At 49.5% G+C, this 23,686-nt stretch overlaps 1 long non-coding RNA gene across 1 annotated transcript; it reads left to right on the top strand.

Annotated features, from left to right (window-relative positions):
• The first annotated feature begins 32 nt into the window (after positions 1 to 32).
• LOC135055483 (uncharacterized) lies at positions 33 to 17,882 on the top strand. The gene is made up of 2 exons (XR_010243759.1): positions 33 to 163; positions 17,747 to 17,882. It is a non-coding gene; the product is annotated as an uncharacterized LOC135055483 (long non-coding RNA).
• The last annotated feature ends 5,804 nt before the right edge of the window (positions 17,883 to 23,686 follow it).

The raw sequence follows: 23,686 nt of genomic DNA, 5'->3' as shown, positions 1-23,686 counted from the left end.
CCGCCGGCGTCCGTGGTCCAGGGTCACGTGGTGAGAGCGAGGCGGGCGGGAAATCCCCTCTTGTCAGTGTCAGCGGCGCCGGGCGGTAGCACTCTGCGAGGCGGGTGATGCACAGGATGTGTCGCACAGGGCGGCAGGGGCGAAGGAAGCCGGTTGGCGTGAGGTATAGGGTTTATTTAAGAAAATGTATTTTTCAAAAATCATTAGCACCCCTGACACTAACTTGTAAAGAGTAAAACTTACGCTTTCGATGTTAGTGGACATAAAGTAAATATAACGTAAATAAGTTTACGTTTTAAAATAGTTTAAGGGTGATTTAGCTTTTGTGCCTGTATAGCAACAGTATGTAAGTACAGTAAATGATGTGTGAGCCTGTCTGTCCTATTATCAGTACGATCACGGTTATGGCTAAAACTAAGTTAGAGAAAGGACCTCTGATGTCACCAGGGGAGGAGCCAAGTCAGATCAGGGTACCCGAAATGTACCCTTGTGGACTCGCTTCGCTCGCCACGCTTCGGGCTCAGTGGCTCGCTTCGCTCGCCACCCAGGTTACTAAAGGGAGTACTTTGGTGGTGTGGATAGTAGAAGATATATCCCACTGGCCTAGCTCCTCCCACTGGTGGTGTGGCTCCTCCCCCTGATGTGAGAGGTCCTTTCTCCAACTTTATTCTAGCATCTACCGTATGATCATCCTCAAGACTCATACCTCCCAACTGTAACTATTTTTGCAGGCTAGTCCTTTTTTTTTTTGGGACTGTCCCACCCGTGGGCTTGCAGTGCCCCATGGTGGGGGGCGGGGAAGGGGGGTAGTTGGGAGGCTAACTGCCCCTCACTGCTATGCTGTAGAGTTGGGATGGCCATCGGTTATCGATGATTCAAAATCATTGATGGTCTATGATCAATGGTAACTACTTTTCTCTGACGTCCTAGTGGATGCTGGGTACTCCGTAAGGACCATGGGGAATACACGGGCTCCGCAGGAGACTGGGCACTTCTTTAAAGAAAAGATTAGGTACTACATCTGGTGTGCACTGGCTCCTCCCTCTATGCCCCTCCTCCAGACCTCAGTTAGAATCTGTGCCCGGCCTGAGCTGGATGCACTTAGTGGGCTCTCCTGAGTTCACTAAAAAGAAAAGTATTTGTTAGGTTTTTTATTTTCAGTGAGATCTGCTGGCAACAGACTCACTGCTACGTGGGACTTAGGGGAGAGAAGCAAACCTACCTGCTTGCAGCTAGCTTGTGCTTCTAGGCTACTGGACACCATTAGCTCCAGAGGGATCGAACACAGGGCCCGACCTCGATCGCCCGTTCCCTGAGCCGCGCCGCCGTCCCCCTTGCAGAGCCAGAAGATGGAGGAAATCGGCGGCTGAAGACTTCGGTCTTCAATAAGGTAGCGCACAGCACTGCAGCTGTGCGCCATTGCTCCCACAGTACACCACACGCTCCGGTCACTGGTGGGTGCAGGGCGCTGGGGGGGGGGGCGCCCTGGGCTGCAATTAATATACCTTTCTCTAACGTCCTAGTGGATGCTGGGGACTCCGTCAGGACCATGGGGAATAGCGGCTCCGCAGGAGACAGGGCACAAAAGCAAGCTTTTAGGATCACATGGTGTGTACTGGCTCCTCCCCCTATGACCCTCCTCCAAGCCTCAGTTAGGTTTTTGTGCCCGGCCGAGAAGGGTGCAATCTAGGTGGCTCTCTTAAAGAGTTGCTTAGAAAAAGTTTTTAGGTTCTTTATTTTCAGTGAGTCCTGCTGGCAACAGGCTCACTGCATCGAGGGACTTAGGGGAGAGATTTTCAACTCACCTGCGTGCAGGATGGATTGGATTCTTAGGCTACTGGACATAGCTCCAGAGGGAGTCGGAACACAGGGCTCGCCCTGGGGTTCGTCCCGGAGCCGCGCCGCCGACCCCCCTTGCAGATGCTGAAGATGAAGAGGTCCGGAACCAGGCGGCAGAAGACTCTCAGTCTTCATCAGGTAGCGCACAGCACTGCAGCTGTGCGCCATTGTTGTCAGCACACTTCACACAGCGGTCACGGAGGGTGCAGGGCGCTGGGGGGGGGCGCCCTGGGCAGCAATGTATAATACCTGTATGGCGAAAAATACATCACATATAGCCCTTGAGGCTATATGGATGTATTTAACCCCTGCCAGATATCTAAAACTCCGGAGAAGAAGCCCGCCGAAAAGGGGGCGGGGCCTATTCTCCTCAGCACACAGCGCCATTTTCCCTCACAGAAAGGCTGGTGGGAAGGCTCCCATGATCTCCCCTGCACTGCACTACAGAAACAGGGTTAAAACAGAGAGGGGGGGGCACTGATTTGGCGATATGTATATATATTAAAATGCTATAAAAGGAACACTTATATAAAGGTTGTCCCTGGATAATTATAGCGTTTTGGTGTGTGCTGGCAAACTCTCCCTCTGTCTCCCCAAAGGGCTAGTGGGTCCTGTCCTCTATCAGAGCATTCCCTATGTGTGTGCTGTATGTCGGTACGTGTGTGTCGACATGTATGAGGAAAATATTGGTGAGGAGGCGGAGCAAATTGCCTGTAATGGAGATGTCACTCTCTAGGGAGTCGACACCGGAATGGATGGCTTATTTATGGAAATTACGTGACAATGTCAACACGCTGCAAGCCGGTTGACGACATGAGAGGGCCGGCGAACAAATTAGTATCTGTCCAGGCGTCTCAAACACCGTCAGGGGCTGTAAAATGCCCATTTACCTCAGTCGGTCGACACAGACCCAGACACGGACACTGATTTCAGTGTCGACGGTGAAGAAACAAACGTATTTTCTTTTAGGGCCACACGTTAAGGGCAATGAAGGAGGTGTTACATATTTCTGATACTCCAAGTACCACAAAAAAGGGTATTATGTGTGAGGTGAAAAAACTACCTGTAGTTTTTCCTGAATCAGATAAATTAAATGAAGTGTGTGATGATGCGTGGGTTTCCCCCGATAGAAAATTATTGGCGGTGTACCCTTTCCCGCCAGAAGTTAAGGCGCGGTGGGAAACACCCCTCAGGGTGGATAAGGCGCTCACACGCTTATCAGAACAAGTGGCGGTACCATCTACGGATAGGGCCGTACTTAAGGAGCCAGCTGATAGGAGGCTGAAAAATATCCTAAAAAGTATACACACACATGCTGGTGTTATACTGCGACCAGCGATCGCCTCAGCCTGGATGTGCAGAGCTGAGGTGGCTTGGTCGGATTCCCTGACTAAAAATATTGATACCTTTGACAGGGACAGTATTTTATTGACTATAGAGCATTTAAAGGATGCATTTCTATATATGCGAGATGCGCAGAGGGATATTTGCACTCTGGCATCAAGAGTAAATGCGATGTCCATATCTGCAAGAAGATGTTTATGGACACGACAGTGGTCAGGTGATGCAGATTCCAAACGGCACAAAGATGTATTGCCGTATAAAGGGGAGGAGTTATTTGGGGTCGGTCCATGGGACCTGGTGGCCAGGGCAACTGCTGGAAAATCCACAGTTTTTTACCCTAAGTCACATCTCTGCAGAAAAAGACACCGTCTTTTCAGCCTCAGTCCTTTCGTCCCTATAAGAGTCATATCTGCCCAGGGATAGAGGAAAGGGAAGAAGACTGCAGCAGGCAGCCCATTCCCAGGAACAGAAGCCCTCCACCGCTTCTACCAAGTTCTCAGCATGACGCTGGGACCGTACAGGACCCCTGGATCCTACAAGTAGTATCCAAGGGGTACAGATTGGAATGTCGAGAGGTTTCCCCCCTCGCAGGTTCCTGTAGTCTGCTGTACCAATGTCTCCCTCCGACAGGGAGGCAGTATTGAAAACAATTCACAAGCTGTATTCCCAGCAGGTGATAATAAAATTACCCCTCCGACAACAAGGAAAGGGGTATTACTCCACACTATATGGTGGTACTGAAGGCTAGGTGAGACCTATTCTAAATCTGAAAAATTTGAACACTTGCAAGGGTTCAAATCCAGATGGAGTCACTCAGAGCAGTGATAGCAAAGAACAAGGGGACTATATGGTGTCCCGGGACATCAGGGATGCTTACCTCCATGTCCCAAAATTTGCCTTTTCTCACCAAGGGTACCTCAGGTTCGTGGTACAGAACTGTCACTATCCGTTTCAAGACGATGCCGTTGGATTGTCCAAGGCACCCCGGGTCCTTACCAAGGTAATGACCGAAAGGAGGATTCGTCTTCAAAGAAAATGGACGACCTCCTGATAAGAACAAGGTCCTGAGAACAGTTGGAGGTCGGAGTAGCACTATCTCAAGTAGTTCTACGACAGCACGGGTGGATTCTAAATATTCCAAAACCGCAGTTGTTCCGACGACACGTCTGCTGGTCCTAGGGATGATTCTGGACACAGTCCAGGAAAAGGTGTTTCTCCCAGAGGAGAAAGCCAGGGAGTTATCCGAGCTAATCGGGATCCTCCTAAAACCAGGAAAAGTGTCAGTGCATCATTGCACAAGAGTCCTGGTAAAAATGGTGGCTTATTACGAAGCGCTTCCATTCGGCAGATTTCACGCAAGAACTCTTCAGTGGGATCTGCTGGACAAATGGTCCGGATCGCATCTTCAGATGCATCAGCGGATAACCCTATATCCAAGGACAAGGGTGTCTCTCCTGTGGTGATTACAGAGTGCTCATCTTCTAGAGGGCCGCAGATTCGGCATTCAGGATTGGATGCTGGTGACCACGGAGGCCAGCCTGAGAGGCTGGGGAGCAGTCACACAAGGAGTGTGATCAAGTCTGGAGAATTCTCTCCACATAAATATACTGGAGCTAAGAGCAAATTTATAATGCTCTAAGCTTAGCAAGACCTCTGCTTCAAGGTCAGCCGGTATTGATCCAGTGGGATAACATCACGGCAGTCGCCCACGTAAACAGAAAGGGCGGCACAAGAAGCAGGAGGGCAGTGGCAAAACTGCAAGGATTTTTCGCTAGGCGGAAAATCATGTGATAGCACTGTCAGCAGTGTTCATTCCGGGAGTGGACGACTGGGAAGCAGACTTCCTCAGCAGGCACGACCTCCACCCGGGAGAGTGGGAACTTCATCGGGAAGTTTTCCGCATGATTGTGAACCGTTGGGAAAGACCAAAGGTGGACATGATGGCGTCCCGCCCGAACAAAAAATGGGACAGGTATTGCGCCAGGTCACGAGACCTTCAGGCGATAGCTGTGGACGTCCTGGTAACACCGTGGGTGTAACAGTCGGTGTATGTGTTCCCTCCTCTGCTTCTCATAACCAAGGTATTGAGAATTATAAGACATAGAGGAGTAAGAACTATACTCGTGGCTCCGGATTGGCCAAGAGGGACTTGGTAACCGGAACTTCAAGAGATGCTCACAGAGGACTAATGGCCTCGGGAGCTAAGAAGGGATTTGCTTTCAGCAAGTACCATGTCTGTTCCAAGAGGAACCGTGGCATCGGCCTTTAAGAAAGGACCTGCTCCAGCAGGGACCTTGTCTGTTCCAAGACTTACCGCGACTGCGTTTGACGGCATGGCGGTTTGAACGCCGGATCCTAAGGGAAAAGGCATTCCGGAAGAGGTCATACCTACCCTGGTCAAAGCCAGGAAGGAGGTGACCGCACAACGTTATCACCACATGTGGTAAAAATATGTTGCGTGGGTGAGGCCAGGAAGGCCCCACGAAAAAATTTCAACTAGGTCGATTTCTGCACTTCCTGCAAACAGGAGTGTCTATGAGCCTCAAATTGGGGTCCATTAAGGTTCAAGTTTCGGCCCTATAGATTTTCTTCCAAAAAGAATTGGCTTCAGTTCCTGAAGTCCAGACGTTTGTCAAGGGAGTATTGCATATACAGCCCTTGTGTGCCTCCAGTGGCACCGTGGGATCTCAACGTAGTGTTGGGATTCCTCAAATCATATTGGTTTGAACCACTCAAATCTGTGGATTTGAAATATCTCACATGGAAAGTGACCATGCTGTTGGCCCTGGCCTCGGCCAGGCGATTGTCAAAATTGGCGGCTTTGTCTTACAAAAGCCCATATTTGATTTTCCATTCGGACAGGGCAGAACTGCGGACTCGTCCCCAGTTTCTTCCTAAGGTGGTGTCAGCGTTTCACCTGAAACAACCTATTGTGGTGCCTGCGGCTACTAGGGACTTGGAGGACTCCAAGTTGCTAGACGTTGTCAGGGCCCTGAAAATATATATATATATATATATATATAATATATATATAATTCCAGGACGGCTGGAGTCAGAAAGTCTGACTTGCTGTTTATATTGTAGGCACCCAAAAAGCTTGGTGCTCCTGCTTCTAAGCAGACTATTGCTCGTTGGATTTGTAGTACAATTCAGCTTGCACATTCTGTGGCAGGCCTGCCACAGCCAAAATCTGTAAATGCCCATTCCACAAGGAAGGTGGGCTCATCTTGGGCGGCTGCCCGAGGGGTCTCGGCTTTACAACTTTGCCGAGCAGCTACTTGGTCAGGGGCAAACACGTTTGCAAAATTCTACAAATTTGATACCCTGGCTGAGGAGGACCTGGAGTTTTCTCATTCGGTGCTGCAGAGTCATCCGCACTCTCCCGCCCGTTTGGGAGCTTTGGTATAATCCCCATGGTCCTGACGGAGTCCCCAGCATCCACTAGGACGTTAGAGAAAATAAGATTTTACTTACCGATAAATCTATTTCTCATAGTCCGTAGTGGATGCTGGGCGCCCATCCCAAGTGCGGATTGTCTGCATTACTTGTACATAGTTATTGTTACAAAAAATCGGGTTATTATTGTTGTGAGCCATCTTTTTTTTTTTAGAGGCTACTTCATTGTTATCATACTGTTAACTGGGTTCAAATCACAAGTTGTACGGTGTGATTGGTGTGGCTGGTATGAGTCTTACCCGGGATTCAAGATCCTTCCTTATTGTGTACGCTCGTCCGGGCACAGTACCTAACTGAGGCTTGGAGGAGGGTCATAGGGGGAGGAGCCAGTACACACCATGTGATCCTAAAAGCTTGCTTTTGTGCCCTGTCTCCTGCGGAGCCGCTATTCCCCATGGTCCTGACGGAGTCCCCAGCATCCACTACGGACTATGAGAAATAGATTTATCGGTAAGTAAAATCTTATTTTTGGCAATAAAAAGCACATAATACAGTGTTTAACACTGTATATGTGCAGAAACCCCCGCCATTAACGTTATAAAAAGCGGGAGAAGCCCGCCGTTGAAGGGGCGGGGCTATCTCCCTCAGCACAGCCAGCGCCATTTTCTCTTCACAGCTCCGCTAGAAGGACGCTCCCCAGGCTCTCCCCTGCAGTATACACTACAGAAAGGGTAACAAAGAGAGGGGGGGCACATAAATTTAGGCGCAAATTGTGATATAAGCAGCTATAGGGGGATAATTCACTTTGTGTATAGTGTATATCCCTCTGTTATATAGCGCTCTGGTGTGTGCTGGCATACACTCTCTCTCTGTCTCCCCAAAGGACTTTGTGTGGTCCTGTCCTCAGTCAGAGCATTCCCTGTGTGTGTGTGCGGTGTGTCGGTACGGCTGTGTCGACATGTTTGATGAGGACGCTTACGTGGAGGCGGAGCAGGTGCCGATAAGTGTGATGTCGCCCCCTGCGGGGCCGACACCTGAGTGGATGGATATGTGGAAGGTATTAACCGACAGTGTCAACTCCTTGCATAAAAGGTTCGATGACGCAGCTTTGGGACAGCCGGCATCTCAGCCCGCGCCTGCCCAGGCATCTCAGAGGCCGTCAGGGGCTCAGAAACGTCCGCTACCTCAGATGGCAGACACAGATGTCGACACGGAGTCTGACTCCAGTGTCGACGAGGATGAGACAAATATACAATCCACAAGGGCCATCCGATGCATGATTACGGCAATGAAAAATGTGTTGCACATTTCTGACATTAACCCGGTTACCACAAAAAAGGGTATTATGTTTGGGGAGAAAAAGCAGCCAGTGACTTTTCCCCCATCTGATGAGTTAAATGAATTGTGTGAAGAAGCGTGGGGTTCCCCAGATAAGAAACTAGTAATTTCTAAGCGGTTACTAATGGCGTACCCTTTCCCGCCAACGGATAGGTTACGCTGGGAGACATCCCCTAAGGTGGACAAGGCGCTCACACGCTTATCAAAAAAGGTGGCACTGCCTTCTCAGGATACGGCCGCCTTAAAGGAGCCTGCAGATAGAAAGCAGGAGGCTATCCTGAAGTCTGTGTATACACACTCAGGTACTATACTGAGACCTGCTATTGCTTCAGCGTGGATGTGTAGTGCTGCAGCAGCGTGGTCTGATTCCCTGTCTGATAACATTGATTCCCTTGACAGGGACACTATATTGCTAACCATAGAGCATATTAAAGACGTAGTCTTATATATGAGAGATGCACAGAGGGACATTTGCCGGCTGGCATCTAGAATTAATGCAATGTCCATTTCTCTATCGTCCTAGTGGATGCTGGGGTTCCTGAAAGGACCATGGGGAATAGCGGCTCCGCAGGAGACAGGGCACAAAAAGTAAAGCTTTTCCAGATCAGGTGGTGTGCACTGGCTCCTCCCCCCATGACCCTCCTCCAGACTCCAGTTAGATTTTTGTGCCCGGCCGAGAAGGGTGCAATCTAGGTGGCTCTCCTAAAGAGCTGCTTAGAGAAAGTTTAGCTTAGGTTTTTTATTTTACAGTGAGTCCTGCTGGCAACAGGATCACTGCAACGAGGGACTGAGGGGAGAAGAAGTGAACTCACCTGCGTGCAGGATGGATTGGCTTCTTGGCTACTGGACATTAGCTCCAGAGGGACGATCACAGGTACAGCCTGGATGGTCACCGGAGCCGCGCCGCCGGCCCCCTTGCAGATGCTGAAGTTAGAAGAGGTCCAGAATCGGCGGCTGAAGACTCTGACAGTCTTCTAAAGGTAGCGCACAGCACTGCAGCTGTGCGCCATTTTCCTCTCAGCACACTTCACACGCTGTCACTGAGGGTGCAGGGCGCTGGGGGGGGGGCGCCCTGGGAGGCAAATGTAAACCTATATACTGGCTAAAAATACCTCACATATAGCCCCCAGAGGCTATATGGAGATATTTAACCCCTGCCAAACTTCACTAAAGAGCGGGAGAAGAGCCCGCCGTAAAAGGGGCGGGGCCTATCTCCTCAGCACACAGCGCCATTTTTTCTCTCACAGAAAGGCTGGAGAGAAGGCTCCCAGGCTCTCCCCTGCACTGCATTACAGAAACAGGGTTTAAACAGAGAGGGGGGGCACAAATTGGCGATATAAATATATATATAAAGATGCTATTAGGGAGAAACACTTATATAAGGTTGTCCCTATGTAATTATAGCGTTTTTTGGTGTGTGCTGGCAAACTCTCCCTCTGTCTCTCCAAAGGGCTAGTGGGGTCCTGTCCTCTGTCAGAGCATTCCAGGTGTGTGTGCTGTGTGTCGGTACGTGTGTGTCGACATGTATGAGGACGATGCTGGAGGAGGCGGAGAAATTGCCTGTAATGGTGATGTCACTCTCTAGGGAGTCGACACCGGAATGGATGGCTTATTTAGGGAATTACGTGAGAATGTCAACACGCTGCAAGGTCGGTTGACGACATGAGACGACCGACAAACAATTAGTAACGGTCCAGGCGTCTCAGAAACACCGTCAGGGTTTTTTTTATAAAAAACGCCCATTTACCTCAGTCGGTCGACACAGACACAGACACGGACACTGAATCCAGTGTCGACGGTGAATAAACAAACGTATTCCTCATTAGGGCCACACGTTAAGGGCAATGAAGGAGCTGTTACATATTTCTGATACTACAAGTACCACAGAAAAGGGTATTATGTGGAAGTGAAAAAACTACCTGTAGTTTTTCCTGAATCAGATAAAATAAAATGAAGTGTGTGATGATACGTGGGTTTAACCCGATAGCAAATATTGGCGTTATACCTTTTCCCGCCAGAAGTTAGGGCGCGTTGGGAAGCACCCATTAGGGTGGATAAGGCGCTCACACACTTATCAAGTGGCGTTACCGTCTCCAAATACGGCCGCCCTCAAGGAGCCAGCTGATAGGCAGCTGGAAAAATATCCTAAAAAGTATATACACACAGACGGTGGTTATACTGCGACCAGCGATCGCCATCAGCCTGGAGATGCAGTGCTGGGTTGGCTTGGTCGAATTCCCTGACTAAAAATATTTTATTGATATAGAGCATTTAATAGGATGCATTCTATATATATATGTATGCGAGATGCACAGAGGGATATTTGCACTCTGGCATCAAGATAAGTGCGTTGTCCATATCTCCCAGAAGATGTCATGGACACGACAGTGGTCAGGTGATACAGATCCCATACGGCACATGGAAGTATTGCCGTATAAAGGGAAGGAGTTATTTGGGGTCGGTCCGTCGGACCTGGGGGCCACGGCCACAGCTGGGAAATCCAACCTTTTTACCCCAAGTTACATCTCAGCAGAAAAAGACACTGTCTTTTCAGCCTCAATCCTTCCGTTCCCATGTGGGCAAGCGGGCAAAAGGCCAGTCATATCTGCCCAGACATAGAGGAAAGGGAAGTAGACTGCAGCAGGCAGCCCCTTCCCAGGAAAAGAAGCCCTCCACCAGTGGGGGGGTAGTCTCAAGAGTCTCAGCGCGCAGTGGGATCACTCGCAAGTTGACCCCTAGATCATACAAGTATTATCCCAGGGGTACAGATTGGAGAGTCGAGACATTTTTTCCTCGCAGGTTCCTGAAGCCTGCTGTACCAACGGCTCCCTCCGACAAGGAGGCAGTATTGGGAAAAAATTCACAAGCTGTATTTCCAGCAGGTGATAATCAAAGTACCCCTCCTACAACAAGGAAAAGGGTATTAGTCCTCCACACTATATTGTGGTACTGAAGCCAGACGGCTTGGTGAGACATAGTCTAAATCTGAAATCTTTGAACACTTACATATAAAGGTTCAAATCAAGATGGAGTCACTCAGAGCGGTGATAGAGAACCGGAAAAAAGGGGACTATATGGTGTCCCTGGACATCAAGGATTACCTCCATGTCCAAATTTGCCCTTCTCAACAAGGGTACCTCTGGTTCGTGATACAGAACTGTCAATATCAGTTTCAGACGCTGCCGTTGAATTATCCACGGCACCCCGGGCCTTTACCAAGGTAATGGCCGAAAAGATGATTCTTAAAAGAAGAAAGGCATCTAAATTATCCCTTACTTGGACGATATCCTGAAAGGGACAAGTTTCCAGAGAACAGTTGGAGGTCGGAAAAGAACTATCTAAAGTAGTTCTACGACAGCACGAGTGGATTCTAAATATTCCAAAAATCGCAGCTGTTTTCCGATGATACGTCTGCTGTTCCTAGGAATGATTCTGGGCATAGTCCAGAAAGAGGTATTTCTCCTGGAGGGGAAAAAGCCAGGGAGTTATCCGACCTAGTCAGAAACCTCCTAAATCCAGGCCAAGTATCAGTGCATCAATGCACAGGAGTCCTGGGAAAAATGGTGGCTTCTTACGAAGCGATTCCATTCGGCAGATCTCACGCAAAAACTTTTCAGGGGGATTTGCTGGACGAATGGTCCGGATCGCATCTTCAGATGCATCAGCGGATAACCCTGTCTCCAAGGACAAGGGTGTCTCTTCTGTGGGGGCTGCAGAGTGCTCATCTTCTAGAGGGCAGCACATTCAGCATTCAGGACTGTGTTCTGGTGACCACGGATGCCAGCCTGAGAGGCTGGGGAACAGTCACACAAGGAAGAAATTTCCAAGGAAGTGTGGTCAAGTCTGGAGATTTCTCTCCACATGAATATACTGGAGCTAAGGGCAATTTACGATGCTCTGAGCCTAGGAAGACCTCTGCTTCAAAGTCAACCGGTGCTGATCCAGTAGGACATCATCATGGCAGTCGCCCACGTAAACAGACGGGGCGGCACAAGAAGCAGGAGGGCAATGACAGCAAGGATTCTTCGCTGGGCGAAAGATCATGTGATAACACTGTCAGCAGTGTTCATTCCGGGAGTGGACAACTAGGAAGATTTCCTCAGCATAAATGAATTCCACCCGGAAAAGTGGGAACTTCATCTGGAAGTTTCCACATGTTTGTAAACCGTTGGGAAAGACCAAAGGTGGTTATGATGGCGTCCCACATGAAGCGCCAGGTCTAGAGACCCTCAGGCAATAGCTGGGACGCTCTGGTAACACCGTGGGTGTACCAGTCGGTGTATGTGTTCCCTCCTCTGCCTTTCATACCCAGTGTATGGAGAATGATAGGACGGAGAGGAGTAAGAACTATACTCGGGGTTCCGGTTTGGGCCAAGAAGAACTTGGTACCCGGAACTTCAAGAGATACTAGAAAGGATCTTGATTCAGCAAGAATCATGTCTGTTCCATGACTTACCGCAGCTGCGTTGACGCCAGGGCGGGTGAACGCCGGATCCTAAGGGAAAAAGGCATTCCGGAAGAGGTCATCCCTACCCTGGTCAGAGCCAGGAAGGAGGTGACCGCACAACATTATCACCGCTTAGGTGAAAATATGTTCCATGGTGTGAGGCCAGGAAGGCTCCACGGAAGAATTTCAACTAGGTTAATTCCTACATTTCCTGCAAGCAGGAGTGTATATGGGTCTCAAATTGGGGTCCATTAAGGTTCAAATTTCGACCGGTCGATTTTCTTCCAGAAAGAAATTGGCTTCAGTTCCTGAAGTCCAGAAGTTGTTAAGGGAGTACTGCATATACAACCCCTTTTTGATGTCTCCAGTGGCACTGGGCGATCTCAACGTAGTTTGGGATTCCTAAAATCACATTGTTTTAAACAACTCAAATCTGTGGATTTGATATATCTCACATGGAAAGTGACCATGCTGTTGGTCCTGGCCTCGGCCAGGCGAGTGTCAGAATTGGCGGCTTTATCTCACAAAGCCATATCTGATTGTCCATTCGGACAGAGCAAAGCTGTGGACTCGTCCCCAGTTTCTCCCTAAGGTGGTGTCAGCGTTTCACCTGAGCCAGCTTATTGTGGTGCCTGCGGCTACTAGGGACTTGGAGGACTCCAAGTTGCTGGATGTTGTCAGGACCCTGAAAATATAGTTTCCAGGTCGGCTGGAGTCAGGAAATCTGACTTGCTGTTTATCCTGTATGCACCCAACAAGCTGGGTGCTCCTGCTTCTAAGCAGACTATTGCTCGTTGGATTTGTAGTACAATTCAGCTTGCACATTCTGTGGCAGGCTTGCCACAGCAAAAAATATGTAAATGCCCATTCCATAAGGAAGGTGGGCTCATCTTGGGCGGCTGCCCGAGGGGTCTCGGCATTACAACTCTGCCGAGCAGCTACGTGGTCGGGGGAGAACACGTTTGTAAAATTTTACAAATTTGATACCCTGGCAAAAGAGGACCTGGAGTTCTCTCATTCGGTGCTGCAGAGTCATCCGCACTCTCCCGCCCGTTTGGGAGCTTTGGTATAATCCCCATGGTCCTTTCAGGAACCCCAGCATCCACTAGGACGATAGAGAAAATAAGAATTTACTTACCGATAATTCTATTTCTCGGAGTCCGTAGTGGATGCTGGGCGCCCATCCCAAGTGCGGATTATTCTGCAATACTTGTACATAGTTATTGTTACAAAAATCGGGTTATTGTTGTAGGAAGCCGTCTTTCAGAGGCTCCTTTTGTTATCATACTGTTAACTGGGTTTAGATCACAAGTTGTACGGTGTGATTGGTGTGGCTGGTATGAGTCTTACCCGGGATTCAAAATCCTCCCTTATTGTGTACGCTCGTCCGGGCACAGTACCTAACTGGAGTCTGGAGGAGGGTCATGGGGGGAGGAGCCAGTGCACACCACCTGATCTGGAAAAGCTTTACTTTTTGTGCCCTGTCTCCTGCGGAGCCGCTATTCCCCATGGTCCTTTCAGGAACCCCAGCATCCACTACGGACTCCGAGAAATAGAATTATCGGTAAGTAAATTCTTATTTTCTGCCAGGAGAGTATTATGGACTCGGCAGTGGACAGGTGATGCTGATTCTAAAAGGCACATGGAATTTTTGCCTTATAAGGGTGAGGAATTGTTTGGGGACGGTCTTTCGGACCTCGTATCCACAGCAACAGCTGGGAAGTCGACTTTTTTACCTCAGGTTCCCTCACAGCCTAAGAAAGCACCGTATTATCAAGTACAGTCCTTTCGGCCTCAGAAAGGCAAGCGGGTTAGAGGCGCGTCCTTTCTGCCCAGAGGCAGGGGTAGAGGGAAAAAGCTGAACCATACAGCCAGTTCCCAAGAACAAAAATCCTCCCCTGCTTCCACTAAGTCCACCGCATGACGCTGGGGCTCCACATGTGGAGCCAGGTGCGGTGGGGGCCCGTCTCCGGAACTTCAGCGACCAGTGGGTTCGCTCACAGGTGGATCTCTGGGTTCTACAAGTGGTATCTCAAGGATACAAGCTGGAGTTCGAGACGTCTCCCCCTCGCCGTTACCTCAAATCAGCCTTGCCAGCTACTCCCCAGGACAGGGAGGTAGTACTGGCGGCAATTCACAAGCTGTACCTCCAGCAGGTGATAATCAAAGTTCCCCTCCTTCAACAGGGACGGGGTTACTATTCCACAATGTTTGTGGTACCGAAACCAGACGGTTCGGTGAGACCCATTCTAAATTTGAAATCCTTGAACACTTATATAAGGAAGTTCAAGTTCAAAATGGAATCGCTCAGGGCGGTTATTGCAAGCCTGGAAGAGGGGGATTACATGGTATCACTGGACATCAAGGATGCTTACCTACATGTCCCCATTTACCCACCTCACCAGGTGTACCTCCGTTTTGTGGTACAGGACTGCCATTACCAATTCCAGACGTTGCCGTTTGGTCTGTCCACGGCACCGAGGGTATTTACCAAAGTAATGGCCGAAATGATGATACTCCTTCGGAAGAAGGGAGTTATAATCATCCCGTACTTGGACGATCTCCTTATAAAGGCGAGGTCCAGGGAGCAGTTGTTGGTCGGAGTAGCACTATCTCAGGAAGTGCTACAACAGCACGGCTGGATTCTGAATATCCCAAAGTCGCAGCTGGTTCCTACGACGCGTCTGCTGTTCCTGGGTATGATTCTGGACACAGAACAGAAGAAGGTGTTTCTCCCGGAGGAGAAGGCCAAGGAGTTGTCATCTCTGGTCAGAGACCTCCTAAAATTAAAACAGGTGTCGGTGCATCACTGCACGCGAGTCCTGGGAAAGATGGTAGCTTCTTACGAGGCAATTCCATTCGGCAGGTTCCATGCAAGGATCTTTCAGTGGGATCTGTTAGACAAGTGGTCCGGATCGCATCTTCAGATGCATCGGCTGATCACCCTGTCCCCGAGGGCCAGGGTGTCTCTGCTGTGGTGGCTGCAGAGTGCTCATCTTCTCGAAGGCCGCAGATTCGGCATACAGGACTGGGTCCTGGTGACCACGGATGCAAGCCTCCGAGGTTGGGGGGCAGTCACTCAGGGAAGAAACTTCCAAGGACAATGGTCGAGTCAGGAGGCTTCCCTACACGTAAATATTCTGGAACTAAGGGCCATTTACAATGCCCTAAGTCAGGCAAAACCCCTGCTGCAAAACCAGCCGGTGCTGATTCAGTCAGACAACATCACGGCGGTCGCCCATGTAAACCGACAGGGCTGCACAAGAAGCAGGATGACGATGGCAGAAGCCACAAGGATTCTCCGATGGGCGGAAAATCACGTGATAGCACTGTCAGCAGTGTTCATTCCGGGAGTGGACAACTGGGAAGCAGACTTCCTCAGCAGGCACGACCTCCACCCGGGAGAGTGGGGACTTCATCCAGAAGTCTTCCAGCTGATTATAAATCGTTGGGAAAGGCCACAGGTGGACATGATGGCGTCCCGCCTCAACAAAAAGCTAAAAAGATATTGCGCCAGGTCAAGGGACCCTCAGGCGATAGCTGTGGACGCTCTAGTGACACCGTGGGTGTACCAGTCGGTTTATGTGTTCCCTCCTCTTCCTCTCATACCAAAGGTACTGAGGATAATAAGAAAGAGAGGAGTAAGAACTATACTCATCGTTCCGGATTGGCCAAGAAGGACTTGGTACCCGGAACTACAAGAAATGATCTCAGAGGACCCTTGGCCTCTGCCTCTCAGACAGGACCTGCTACAGCAGGGGCCCTGTTTGTTCCAAGACTTACCGCGGCTGCGTTTGACGGCATGGTGGTTGAACGCCGGATCCTGATGGAAAAGGGCATTCCGGTTGAAGTCATTCCTACGCTGATAAAAGCTAGGAAGGATGTGACAGCAAAACATTATCACCGCATATGGCGAAAATATGTTGCTTGGTGTGAGGCTATGAAGGCCCCAACAGAAGAATTTCAGCTGGGTCGATTTCTGCACTTCCTACAGTCAGGTGTGACTATGGGCCTAAAATTGGGATCCATTAAAGTCCAGATTTCGGCCCTGTCTATTTTCTTTCAAAAAGAACTGGCTTCACTGCCTGAAGTTCAGACGTTTGTTAAGGGAGTGCTGCATATTCAGCCTCCTTTTGTGCCTCCAGTGGCACCTTGGGATCTCAACGTGGTGTTGGATTTCCTAAAATCACATTGGTTTGAGCCACTTCAGACCGTGGAGTTGAAATATCTCACGTGGAAAGTGGTCATGCTTTTGGCCTTGGCTTCGGCTAGGCGTGTGTCAGAATTGGCGGCTTTGTCATGTAAAAGCCCCTATCTGATCTTCCATATGGACAGGGCAGAATTGAGGACTCGTCCCCAATTTCTCCCTAAGGTGGTATCAGCGTTTCATTTGAACCAACCTATTGTGGTGCCTGCGGCTACTAGGGACTTGGAGGCTTCCAAGTTGCTGGATGTAGTCCGGGCCCTGAAAATCTATGTTTCCAGGACGGCTAGAGTCAGAAAAACTGACTCGCTGTTTATCCTGCATGCACCCAACAAGCTGGGTGCTCTGCTTCTAAGCAGACTATTGCTCGCTGGATCTGTAGCACGATTCAACTTGCACATTCAGCGGCTGGACTGCCGCATCCTAAATCAGTCAGAGCCCATTCCACGAGGAAGGTGGGCTCTTCTTGGGCGGCTGCCCGAGGGGTCTCGGCTTTACAACTTTGCCGAGCTGCTACCTGGTTGGGATCAAACACGTTTGCAAAATTCTACAAGTTTGATACCCTGGCTGAGGAGGACCTTGAGTTTGCTCATTCGGTGCTGCAGAGTCATCCGCACTCTCCCGCCCGTTTGGGAGCTTTGGTATAATCCCCATGGTCCTTACGGAGTACCCAGCATCCACTAGGACGTCAGAGAAAATAAGATTTTACTCACCGGAAAATCTATTTCTCGTAGTCCGTAGTGGATGCTGGGAGCCCGTCCCAAGTGCGGAATTCTGCAATACTTGTATATAGTTATTGCTTAACTATAGGGTTTTTTTTGTTCTGAGCCATCAGTTTAATAAGACTCAGTTGTTGTTCATACTGTTAACTGGGTATAGTTATCACGATTGTGTACGGTGTGGCTGGTATGAGTCTTACCCTGGATTCCAAATCCTTTCCTTGTAATGTCAGCTCTTCCGGGCACAGTTTCCCTAACTGAGGTCTGGAGGAGGGGCATAGAGGGAGGAGCCAGTGCACACCAGATGTAGTAACTAATCTTTTCTTTAAAGAAGTGCCCAGTCTCCTGCGGAGCCCGTCTATTCCCCATGGTCCCTACGGAGTACCCAGCATCCACTACGGACTACGAGAAATAGATTTACCGGTGAGTAAAATCTTATTTTTTTATTTTTTTTTCCAGGTTGTCAAGAACACGGAGCATAGCTCCGCCTCCTGAGATCCATGAAGCCACTCCCTGTGTTCTGATTGGCCCGCATCTATCTCAATATTAAAGTAATGGTGACCATCGATGGTCAAAACCATCAAAGGTTCTCTAACGGATTGTATCCCACCATCGATGTTTTCCGACAATCGTTCCATCGGTTCTAACCGTCGATGGATAACCCACCGATGGCCATCCCTACTGTAGAGCAGTGGTGAATCTATTCACAAAGCTCTGGCCATGCCCCACAGTGACGGAAAACGGGGGAGTGGCTCGCAATTGCGGCATTACCATGAAGCCATACCCCCTTTTGTTGTGGCCACGCCACCTTTTTGGTGGGCGCAGTCCTGCATCCGTCTGCATGGAAGTTGGGAGGTATGCTCAAGTTGTTGTTAATTATAATTACTAGCAGTGACGTGCAGTGGGGTGAGGCAATGCCTTTCCTGTTATACTAAGAAGTCAGAGTTTACCTAAAGTATATGAAAAATACCGGTAGTTCCTCGCCCGCACTCACGCCCAGGAACAACCATAGCAGCAGCAGCCACTGTAATTGGCGCCAGGGTCCGGCACCGCGCTACAGTCAAGAAATTACATAGACTACACCTCCCAGCAGCCCTTTGCTGCCGGGAGCTCACTGCAGCAAGGGCTGCTGGGAGGTGTAGTGTATGTACTTTCTTGATTGTAGCGCGGTGCCGGACCCCAGCGCCAATTACAGTGGCTCCTGCTGCTGACTGCTATGGTCGTTCCAGCAGGTGAGGAACTAACCTGCCTGCTATGCTATGGTAGTTAGTGACAGCAGCACAGTGGGGGAGACATTTAGCAGGAGGGTGACAATAAGCAGATCATAGAACTTCAGCATGCAGTCCCCCAATATGCCATAAAAGAAGATCAGAGGAGACATATGGTGGGATGGTATATTGAGGAGAGGACATAGAAGGGGATAGCCTACTGAGGTGTACAAGGGATGATCCATTTAATAATAATGTATATCTATATATGTTTATGCTGGCCGGTGTGTTTATGAATTGAATACTGTTATTTTCTCTATCGTCCTAGTGGATGCTGGGGTTCCTGAAAGGACCATGGGGAATAGCGGCTCCGCAGGAGACAGGGCACAAAAAGTAAAGCTTTAGGATCAGGTGGTGTGCACTGGCTCCTCCCCCTATGACCCTCCTCCAAGCCTCAGTTAGATTTTTGTGCCCGGCCGAGAAGGGTGCAATCTAGGTGGCTCTCCTAAAGAGCTGCTTAGAAAAGTTTAGCTTAGGTTTTTTATTTTACAGTGAGTCCTGCTGGCAACAGGATCACTGCAACGAGGGACTTAGGGGAGAAGAAGTGAACTCACCTGCGTGCAGGATGGATTGGCTTCTTTGGCTACTGGACATTAGCTCCAGAGGGACGATCACAGGTACAGCCTGGATGGTCACCGGAGCCTCGCCGCCGGCCCCCTTGCAGATGCTGAAAAGAGAAGAAGGTCCAGAATCGGCGGCAGAAGACTCCTCAGTCTTCTTAAGGTAGCGCACAGCACTGCAGCTGTGCGCCATTGCTCTCAGCACACTTCACACGGCAGTCACTGAGGGTGCAGGGCGCTGGGAGGGGGGCGCCCTGGGAGGCAATGTAAACCTATTTTTTGGCAAAAAATACCTCACATATAGCCTCCGGGGGCTATATGGAGATATTTAACCCCTGCCAGAATCCGTTGAAGAGCGGGAGACGAGCCCGCCGAAAAAGGGGCGGGGCCTATCTCCTCAGCACACAGCGCCATTTTCCCTCACAGAAAGGCTGGAGGGAAGGCTCCCAGGCTCTCCCCTGCACTGCACTACAGAAACAGGGTTAAAACAGAGAGGGGGGGCACTAATTTGGCGTTAGAAATATATAAAAAGATGCTATAAGGGAAAACACTTATATAAGGTTGTCCCTATATAATTATAGCGTTTTTTGGTGTGTGCTGGCAAACTCTCCCTCTGTCTCTCCAAAGGGCTAGTGGGTCCTGTCCTCTATCAGAGCATTCCCTGTGTGTGTGCTGTGTGTCGGTACGTGTGTGTCGACATGTATGAGGACGATGTTGGTGAGGAGGCGGAGCAATTGCCTGTAATGGTGATGTCACTCTCCCAGGGAGTCGACACCGGAATGGATGGCTTATTTAGGGAATTACGTGATAATGTCAACACGCTACAAGGTCGGTTGACGACATGAGACGGCCGACAAACAATTAGTACCGGTCCAGACGTCTCAAAAACACCGTCAGGGGTTTTAAAACGCCCGTTTACCTTAGTCGGTCGACACAGACACGGACACTGAATCCAGTGTCGACGGTGAATAAACAAACGTATTCCTTATTAGGGCCACACGTTAAGGGCAATGAAGGAGGTGTTACATATTTCTGATACTACAAGTACCACAAAAGAGGGTATTATGTGGGATGTGAAAAAACTACCTGTAGTTTTTCCTGAATCAGATAAATTAAATGAAGTGTGTGATGATGCGTGGGTTCCCCCCGATAGAAAATTATTGGCGGTATACCCTTTCCCGCCAGAAGTTAGGGCGCGTTGGGAAACACCCCTTAGGGTGGATAAGGCGCTCACACGCTTATCAAAACAAGTGGCGGTACCGTCTATAGATAGGGCCGTCCTCAAGGAGCCAGCTGACAGGAGGCTGGAAAATATCATATAAAAGTATATACACACATACTGGTGTTATACTGCGACCAGCGATCGCCTCAGCCTGGATGTGCAGAGCTGAGGTGGCTTGGTCGGATTCCCTGACTAAAAATATTGATACCTTTGACAGGGACAGTATTTTATTGACTATAGAGCATTTAAAGGATGCATTTCTATATATGCGAGATGCGCAGAGGGATATTTGCACTCTGGCATCAAGAGTAAGTGCGATGTCCATATCTGCCAGAAGATGTTTATGGACACGACAGTGGTCAGGTGATGCAGATTCCAAACGGCACAAAGGTGTATTGCCGTATAAAGGAAGAGGAGTTATTTGGGGTCGGTCCATCGGACCTGGTGGCCACGGCAACTGCTGGAAAATCCACCGTTTTTACCCTAAGTCACATCTCTGCAGAAAAAGACACCGTCTTTTCAGCCTCAGTCCTTTCGTCCCTATAAGAGTCATATTTGCCCAGGGATAGAGGAAAGGGAAGAAGACTGCAGCAGGCAGCCCATTCCCAGGAACAGAAGCCTTCCACCGCTTCTGCCAAGCTCTCAGCATGACGCTGGGACCGTACAGGACCCCTGGATCCTACAAGTAGTATCCCAGGGGTACAGATTGGAATGTCGAAACGTTTCCCCCTCGCAGGCTCCTGAAGTCTGCTTTACCAAGGTATCCCTCCGACAAGGAGGCAGTATGGGAAAAAATTCACAAGCTGTATTCCCAGCAGGTGATAATCAAATTACCCCTCCTACAACAAGGAAAGGGGTATTATTCCACACTATATTGTGGTACTGAAGCCAGAAGGCTAGGTGAGACCTATTCTAAATCTAAAAAAATTTGAACACTTACAAAGGTTCAAATCAAGATGGAGTCACTCAGAGCAGTGATAACGAACCAGGAAGAAGGGGACTATATAGTGTCCCGGGACATCAGGGATGCTTACCTCCATGTCCCAAATTTGCCCTTCTCACTAAGGGTACCTCAGGTTCGTGGTATAGAACTGTCACTGTCAGTTTCAGACGCTGCCGTTTGGATTGTCCACGGCACCCCGGGTCTTTACCAAGGTAATGGCCGAAATGATGATTCTTCTTCGAAGAAAAGGCGTCTTAATTACCCCTTACTTGGACGATCTCCTGATAAGGGCAAAGTCCAGGGAACAGTTGGAGGTCGGAGTAGCACTATCTCGGATACTGCTACAACAGCACGGATGGATTCTAAATATTCCAAAATCGCAGCTGATCCTGACGACACGTCTGCTGTGCCTAGGGATGATTCTGGACACAGTCCAGAAAAAGGTGTTTCTCCCGGAAGAGAAAGCCAGGGAGTTATCCGAGCTAGTCAAGAACCTCCTAAAACCAGGAAAAGTGTCAGTGCATCATTGCACAAGGGTCCTGGTAAAAATGGTGGCTTCCTACGAAGAAATTCCATTCGGCAGATTTCACGCAAGAACTGTTCAGTGGGATCTGCTGGACAAATGGTCCGGATCGCATCTTCAGATGCATCAGCGGATAACCCTATATCCAAGGACAAGGGTGTCTCTCCTGTGGTGGTTACAGAGTGCTCATCTTCTAGAGGGCCGCAGATTCGGCATTCAGGATTGGATGCTGGTGACCACGGAGGCCAGCCCGAGAGGCTGGGGAGCAGTCACACAAGGAAAAAATTTCCAGGGAGTGTGATCAAGTCTGGAGACTTTTCTCCACATAAATATACTGGAGCTAAGGGTAAATTTATAATGCTCTAAGCTTAGCAAGACCTCTGCTTCAAGGTCAGCCGGTATTGATCCAGTGGGAAAAACATCACGGCAGTCGCCCACGTAAACAGACAGGGCGGCACAAGAAGCAGGAGGGCAATGGCAAAAACTGCAAGGACTTTTCGCTGGGCGGAAAATCATGTGATAGCACTGTCAGCAGTGTTTCATTCCGGGAGTGGAAACTGGGAAGCAGACTTCCTCAGCAGGCACGACCTCCACCCGGGAGAGTGGAAACTTCATCGGGAAGTTTTTCCACATGATTGTGAACCGTTGGGAAATACCAAAGGTGGACATGATGGCGTCCCGTCTGAACAAAAAACGGGACAGGTATTGCGCCAGGTCAAGAGACCCTCAGGCAATAGCTGTGGACGTTCTGGTAACACCGTGGGTGTACCAGTCGGTGTATGTGTTCCCTCTTCTGCTTCTCATACCTAAGGTACTGAGAATTAAAAGACGTAGAGGAGTAAGAACTATACTCATGGCTCCGGATTGGCCAAGAAGGACTTGGTACCCGGAACTTCAAGAGATGCTCACAGAGGACTTATGGCCTCTGCCGCTAAGAAGGGACTTGCTTCAGCAAGTACCATGTCTGTTCCAAGACTTACCGCAGCTGCGTTTGACGGCATGGCGGTGGAACGCCGGATCCTAAGGGAAAAAGGCATTCCGGAAGAGGTCATTCCTACCCTGGTCAAAGCCAGGAAGGAGGTGACCGCACAACATTATCACCACATGTGGCGGAAATATGTTGCGTGGTGTGAGGCCAGGAAGGCCCCACGAAGATATTTCAACTCGGTCGATTCCTGCATTTCCTGCAAACAGGAGTGTCTATGGGCCTCAAATTGGGGCCCATTAAGGTTCAAATTTCGGCCCTGTCGATTTTCTTCCAGAAAGAATTGGCTTCAGTTCCTGAAGTCCAGAAGTTTGTCAAGGGAGTATTGCATATACAACCCCCTTTTGTGCCTCCAGTGGCACTGTGGGATCTCAACGTAGTTCTGGGATTCCTCAAATCACATTGGTTTAAAACCAGTCAAATCTGTGGATTTGAAGCATCTCACATGAAAAGTGACCATGCTCTTGGCTCTGGCCTGGGCCAGGCGAGTGTCAAATTGGTGGGTTTTTTCTCAAAAAAGCCCATATCTATTTGTCCATTCGGACAGGGCAGAGCTGCGGACTCGTCCCCAGTTCTCTCCCTAAGGTGGTGTCAGTGTTTCACCTGAACCAGCTTATTGTGGTGCCTTGCGCCTACTAGGGACTTGGAGGACTCCAAGTTGCTGGATGTTGTCAGGGCCCTGAAAGTATAGGTTCCAGGACGGCTGGAGTCAGGAAAACTGACTTGCTGTTATCCTGTATGCACCCAACAAACTGGGTGCTCTTGCTTCTAAGCAGACTATTGCTAGTTGGATGTGTAATACAATTCAGCTTGCACATTCTGTGGCAGGCCTGCCACAGCCAAAATATGTAAATGCCCATTCCACAAGGAAGGTGGGCTCATCTTGGGCGGCTGCCCG

Source organism: Pseudophryne corroboree, chromosome 3 (assembly GCF_028390025.1).
Source record: "Pseudophryne corroboree isolate aPseCor3 chromosome 3, aPseCor3.hap2, whole genome shotgun sequence".
In the NCBI taxonomy this organism is placed as follows: Eukaryota; Metazoa; Chordata; class Amphibia; order Anura; family Myobatrachidae; genus Pseudophryne; species Pseudophryne corroboree.
Note: the sequence above shows the minus strand (reverse complement) of the source record. Positions and strands in the feature narration are given on the sequence as shown.